General features: G+C 39.4%; 1 non-coding gene across 1 annotated transcript; it reads right to left on the bottom strand.

Moving 5' to 3' along the window:
• Positions 1-6,595: 6,595 nt before the first annotated feature.
• On the bottom strand, positions 6,596-6,669 carry LOC113617761 (small nucleolar RNA SNORD28). Its single transcript, XR_003431767.1, has one exon. It is a non-coding gene; the product is annotated as a small nucleolar RNA SNORD28 (small nucleolar RNA).
• Positions 6,670-7,211: the final 542 nt, after the last annotated feature.

The raw sequence follows: 7,211 nt of genomic DNA, 5'->3' as shown, positions 1-7,211 counted from the left end.
GAAGGAGCAATGTAGGCTAGTCTGTGGTTCTGAACTTGAGACTAGGCACCAGGCGCCTTACTCATCATAATATTGCTCTTTATTTTGAACACATCAGTAAGCAATCTGGACCTCAGTTTCCTTACTGTCAAAAGGGTATAAGATCGGGACTTCCCTGGTGGCACAGTGGTTAAGAATCCGCCTGCCACTGCAGGGGACATGGGTTCGAGCCCTGGTCCGGGAAGATCCCACATGCCGCAGAGCAACTAAGCCCGTGCGCCACAACTACTGAGCCTGCGCTCTAGAGCCCACGAGCCACAACTACTGAGCCCACAGACCACAACTACTGAAGCCCATGTGCCTAGAGCCCGTGCCCCGCAACAAGAGAAGCCACTGCAATGAGAAGCCCGCGCACCGGAAGGAAGAGTAGCCCCCGCTTGAACCAACTAGAGAAAGCCCGCGTGCACAGCAACCAAGACCCAAAGCTGCCAAAAATAAATAAATAAATAAATTTGAAAGAAACGGTATGAGATCAAGTGCCGTACATACCTCAGAGGATTTTGTAAAGTGAGACAATCATAGCTATAAGTGCTTGAAAAAGTACAACGCACAATTCAAACAAAACATGATTTTTATTACTGTGATTATTTATGAGTGATGAATTTAGTCCATGTTCTTCTATCTTCTGGCCAACTTTTGTGATAGAATGAAGTTTAAGAAGTACAAACAAGAGGAAAAACAGCCTCACTGCAGTCCATTTAATGATATGAACACAATGAAAACTAAAGAATTCTTAAAAGAGAAGAAGAGGAAGACATCCTGGGTATTTGTGATGACAATGAAAATGTGAGGGGAAGGAGAGGAAGCAGTGTGCATATGTTAATCCCAAACTCCTCACTCTTTTTAATTTTGCTGTTTTGTAATGTATACCTTCTGCTGAAACATACTTGCTCTCCCTTTAGCAACCCAAGCATTGTTTAGGGCAGAAATGGCTGACTTTTCATTTAAGTTGACTTCTCGAAACTCCAGAAGGAACTTTTGTTTCTCCCTAAGCCAAAGTAAAAATTCAGCCTTTATCCTTATTACATTCTTCAGGGAAATGTCAGCTCCTCAGTACAGCCCCTGGGACACTGCTGCAAGGCCATTTGGCTGCTCTAGAGAAAAAGATCTCAAACTTCCCTCGAGATGCCACCAGAACTGCTCATTTCAGATACTTATACACAGAATGTTTCATTCCCAAAACAATTTTTCAGAGACATGTTTTCCAAAGAGATTGTTAATATTAAAATTCGATATCAGAAATTACTTACTAATAAAGAGGTTAACCTCATAACAAACCAGGAAGGTTGTAAAACGCTTTATGAATACCTAAGGCTTCTGCCACAAACAAGAAAATGGTAATACACAAGAGAAAATGTATTCCATCAGGAAGAATTGTGTTCCATTTAATTCCTCCCATAGTTACTCCTCTATTCTGTTTTCCCTTAACATTTATGAAATTAGTCAATGCTATATTATTTTACTTTTATGATTACCTTTGGAAGAGTGTTTATTAAAAAATCCATGAAAACTTTTCCTCAAAGGCAAAATTGCACATTATTCAGTATGCAGTTAACACTTGATAAATACTTTAAAATTATGTACTACTTTGAATCACATGATATTACCATTTTCATGAGTCAAGTGTAATTTTTTTTTTTTTTTTTTTTTGCGGTACGCGGGCCTCTCACTGTTGTGGCCTCTCCCGCTGCAGAGCACAGCCTCCGGACGCGCAGGCTCAGTGGCCATGGCTCACGGGCCCAGCCGCTCCGCGGCATGTGGGATCTTCCCGGACCGGGGCACGAACCCGTGTCCCCTGCATCGGCAGGCGAACTCTCAACCACTGCACCACCAGGGAAGCCCCGAGTCAAATGTAATTTTATATCAACAATCTCATATGCCTGATTTCATACAGACTAACTCTTGTCAATCACTTTTTCAAATATTAGGTTGTTTGTATTTCATTTGTAAATATCTAAGATTTTCCCATCCATGTCAGAAAAGGTTAGATAAGTTTTTTTTTTCCTATTTAATGTAGATATTTACACTTTACGGCAATTGAATAATATTTCTTCATTCTATGATGGTTTCAAGTCTCTAAAAATATCTTTCTTTCTTTCTGGCTACGTTGGGTCTTTGCTGCTGCGCACAGGTTTTCTTTAGTTGTGGCGAGCGGGGGCTACTCTTCATTGCGGTGCGCGGGCTTCTCATCACAGTGGCTTCTCTTGCTGCGGAACACGGGCTGTAGGTGTGTGGGCTTCAGTAGTTGTGGCACGCAGGCTCAGTAGTTGTGGCTGGCGGGCTCTAGAGTGCAGGCTCAGTAGTTGTGGCTCACAGGCTTAGTTGCTTCGCGGCATGTGAGATCTTCCCGGACCAGGGCTCAAACCTGTGTCCCCTGTATTGGCAGGTGGATTCTTAACCACTGTGCCACCAGGGAAGTCCCAAATATTTTTCTTTATAAGTCTTAACATTCTTTTTTTGTTTTTGGAGGCTTTGGGGTTTCATTTTGGAGACAATATCCAGCTGCTGAAGACTTTTGAGCCCAAGAGTGATATAACAAAAGCCATATTTTAGGAAGAATAATCTAGCAATGGTAAATTGGTAGGGAAGGGATGGTATGCAGATAGGTCAGACAGAAAACTACTACAATTGTCCTATGTTCCTGAGCCCAGTAAGTTTTTTAATTTAATTTTTATTTTATATTAAAGTATAGTTGATTTACAATGTTGTGTTAGTTTCAGGTGTATAGCAAAGTGATTCAGTTATACATATACTTATGTCCATTCTTTTTCAGATTCTTTTCCCATATAGGTTATTACAGAATACTGAGTAGAGTTCCCTGTGCTGTACAGTAGGTCCTTGTTGACTATCTATTTTTTATATAGCAGTGTGCATATGTTAATCCCAAACTCCTAACTTATCCCTCCCTGCCACCTTTCCCCTTTGGTAACCATAAGTTTGTTTTTGACGTCTGTGAGTCTGTTTCTATTTTCTAAATAAGTTCATTGGTATCAGTTTTTTTTTTATTTCACACATAAGTGATATCGTATGATATTTGTCTGACTTACTTCACTTAGTCTGATAATCTCTAGGTCCATCGATGTTGCTGCAAATGGCATTATTTCATTCTTTTTTATAGCTGAGTAATAGTCCATTGTATATATGTACCTCATCTTCTTTATTCATTCCTCTCTATGGGCATTTAGGCTGCTTCCATGTCTTGGCTGCTGTAAATAGTGCTGCAATGAACATTGGGGGGAAGTCTTAGCATTCTTATCCCTAATTTTTTATTTTAATTACATTCCCTTGATATCTTGTAGACAGGTATGTTGAACCAGAATGTTTCAGCTTCATTTTTTCTTGGGCTAAATATGTTATCTCTATACATAATTCACATGTTAGCTAACAGCATTCTTATTTCTTTTACACCATTTTCAAATTGTGTTTATCCAAACTTGAAAAGGCAAATCCCTAAATTTCCACTGCAACAGATACTCAGGCAAGTTTTTTCTTACCATTTCAGTTACTCAGTCCTACTCTTCACTTGCCCTTCCTCCCAATAGAAAAACAATGTTTAAAATTTTATTTCACAGGGCTTCCCTGGTGGCGCAGTGGTTGAGAGTCCGCCTGCCGATGCAGGGGACACGGGTTCGTGCCCGGGTCCGGGAAGATCCCACATGCCGCGGAGCGGCTGGGCCCGTGAGCCATGGCCGCTGAGCCTGCGCGTCCGGAGCCTGTGCTCCGCAACGGGAGAGGCCACAACAGTGAGAGGCCCGCATACCTCACAAAAAAAAAAAAAAAAATTTTTATTTCACAGTAAGAAATATAGATTTCCCTTCTAAGTTACTACTAGAAATCACAAACGTTAATAATATCTAACAAAGACATACTTAAGGTGATTGCACGTCGTTCAACGCTGGTTTAATTCAACTTTCATGACTTTCTTCCCACCACCACACCAACAGAACCTCCACAAATATTAAATAGCAAAACATTATAAAGACTGCATACTCAAATTGTCACTGCCTTTTCCATTCTATTTTCTAGCATGTAGTTCACATTTTAGGATCATTTGTTGACCAAACCTTGTACATAGCAATGCTTCCAAAATACTGATATCCCAGAGAACCCATATTTCCCAGAGAATAATTGTAGTTGTTTCCCTTTATGTTTAATAAGATTCTTTGTCAATATAATGAGTCCACTCTTCCCCATCCCAATTCTCTACCCCTTAATTTTAGTTTATGTACATTTAGAGGTTGTTTTGCTTATTCTCTATACCCTTCTCTAGGGCAAATGCTTTTTCCCTTCCCTAGGAGTTTTATGTTGACTTTTTCTAGTAGCTGTGTAAACACTTTCACGTGCCAATTCAGCATTGTTCTAGTTCCAATTTCAGCAGTCCTTTGAAGATGTTTGTCTACAGATCTAACCATTTCTTTCTTGCATAGAAGAATCACCCTTGATGTCTCTTTGCATGTATTTATTTTCCATGGGAGGAGGTGGGGGAGAGTAAATGTGAATGTAGTTTGAATAAGGAAGAGGGAGGAATGGAGGGTTGGGAAGGGGAGGACGGGAAGGAAGGATGTGGAAGAGGAGAGCAGAACAAAGCTGGGGAGTTCATTGCTTCCTCTGAGTCTATTCCTTGCTAGAAGGACCCGCTTTCCAAAGGTTCTTAAGACTAAGGGAAGGAAAGACATGAGAAGAAGCACAAGAAAGTGGTGACTGCAGTATCAGTGTTAGTCTGACAAAGAACTCTGTAAAGAGTGTAATCAAAGAAGGACCAGATGTTATGTGCTCATTTCTTCACACTTTTAGACGGTTCCTCCTCTCCCTCTCCCACCCGTGGCCCAGCTCCGGCTCACGCGAATACCCTGGGTCATATCTGATCAGTTGTTAGAACTTGTCTCCAATGTGTTTATTTTCTCTCTCCTTTATATTGAAATTCAAAACCAAACTCTAAAACAATCTTAAACTGATTTTTCCTAGTCATTAATCCATGTCTTCATAGCATAATTTTGAATAACAACGACATAAATTCACACTGTTTTTCTCTTGAATTGTTAAAATAAAGCTGGTTATCAATGGATATAGCTATTTTCAGAAGCTATTAACAGGAAAATTCAAGTAGAGTTGGTTCTGTAGATGTGAAAGAGTAAAATCTGTCTGGGACTGAAGGACTGAAAATCAGCTTGGACTGAAAAAGAAAAAAGTAGTCCTGCCGTTAATCATGCTGGGAGGACAGACACAGATAAAACCAGCTGCAAACTTAACAGGAAACACTGTTTCTTCCAAGGTCATGCAGCTATAAAATGCCATCATGAACCCCCCTCTTTGTGTGACCACTGCTTTGTTACTAATGATGCCTCCAGCCCTGCTTTTCTATCCTCACCCATCTATTACTGGAGATACTCAGTTACTAAACCATCCCTGCCTCAGGATAGCACCCAGTTCCTATTTTATCCCTGCTTCTCCTAATCCTGCTGCAGAAACAGCATCCAACCCAGAACTGGTCTCCCTTCCCTGAGAGCTGCCTCAGAATCCCTTCAGCAGGAACCCAAACCTTGCAAAGATGGCACCCTCTTCCCCCTCTGGAGAGCACCATTCATGTTTCCTCTGCAGTGCGCTCCCATGCTTGCAAGTCAATAAATAAGAGTTTGTCAAACTACAGGTTTGAGTGTGGTAGACTGGATGGTTGAGCCTCAACAGATGTCAAGTAGAAGTTGGAGAGTTTGAATGATTTTCTTGGATATTTGGAGTTTTAAAATAAGATTTCCCAAATGCCAGCTGTTGTTTTGGTGATATATAAATTATAAGAAAAAATGTCTTTTAAAAAAATCGAAATCCTTTGAGACATAATGAAATAAGTATCTGAGTGAGGTTTCATGACTTCATCTAAAGCTGAAAATTTTCAATAATAAAAATTCTTTCAATGATAAGAGACATTACTTTTCTAAAAGACATGACAGTTTTGCTAAGAAGAAATAAATTTCCATCAAGTGTTTAAGTTTTAACAAGTTGAATGATCTCTGGGGTTTCTCTTCTGTATCAAAGCTTGAATCTCCTTGGCAAGTACCCAATACAAACATTTATTTGCCTTCACTCTTCAAACAGGTACTGTATTGTGTATACACCAATAGTATTTGATTCAGAAGAGTACTACACGTATGGCCTATTTCTGACATATCTACTTCAGTTCTATGCATTGCAGCTTCAAAATTCATTTTATATCTGATGGGAAAATCCTTTCCGACCATCCTCATCTTTTTTCAAAATAGTCTAAATTGTTTAGACTGTTTATTCTGCCAAATACATTTTGTTAAAATGTGGTTCAATTCTAAAAGAAAATTATATTAAATGCTCCCCATGGTAACTTTATTAAAAATAACATTAAACTTCTAAATTAATTCTGAAACAGTTGAATTTATAGTCTCAGGACTTAGCATGCTTGTGTTTTTCAAATATTATTTTGTTTCTCAGTAAAGGTCCTTTTATAGATGTGTACCTAATAGTTTTACTATTTTAAATACAAGGTTTATTGTTTTTCTTTCTTTTTAAAATTTTTTTCATTAACAGAAACTGCCTTTAGAACTCTAACATGCTATTAACTGTGGTACCTCACAGATGATAAAAATGTCAATCAAATTATCCAACTCATTATTTTTCTTTAATAAAGATAATACTCATGACAGGAAAAGTTATAAAATGCAAAAAAATACATAGACCATCATACTCCTAATAGGCCATGGTATCATCTTATTATCTAAACATATTAGCAATTATATCCCAGCTTGTTAAAAAAGTTCTCCCTTCTATTCTTGTCCCATGTTGTGGTAGGCAGGATAATGGCCTCTCAAAGATGTTCATGTCCTAGTCTCTGGAACCTGTGAATATGCAAAAGGAAACTCAGGTTTCAAATGGAATTAAGGTTGCTATTCAGCGGGCCTTAAAATAGGGAAATTGTCTGGATGGCCCCAGTCTAATCACAGGAGTCCTTAAAAGCAGAGAATCTTTCTCGGCTTCAGTCTGAGAAGGATGTGAAGACAGAAGAAGGTCAGAGAAATGAGACATTAGAAGGGCCGGGCACTGCCTGCTTTGAGCCAGGGAATATGAGTGGCTTCTGAAAGCAGGGAAAGTCTCCGCCACAGCCTCCAGAAAGGACTGCAGCCCTGCCGACCCCTGGATGTTTTCTCAGA

The sequence above is a fragment of the Aethalodelphis obliquidens genome, unplaced genomic scaffold, assembly GCF_003676395.1.
Source record: "Aethalodelphis obliquidens isolate GAN/ISIS:26980383/991018 unplaced genomic scaffold, ASM367639v1 scaffold4, whole genome shotgun sequence".
NCBI classification, from domain to species: Eukaryota; Metazoa; Chordata; class Mammalia; order Artiodactyla; family Delphinidae; genus Aethalodelphis; species Aethalodelphis obliquidens.
The sequence above is the reverse complement of the archived record's forward strand: the minus strand, read 5'-3'. Positions and strand labels throughout refer to the sequence as shown.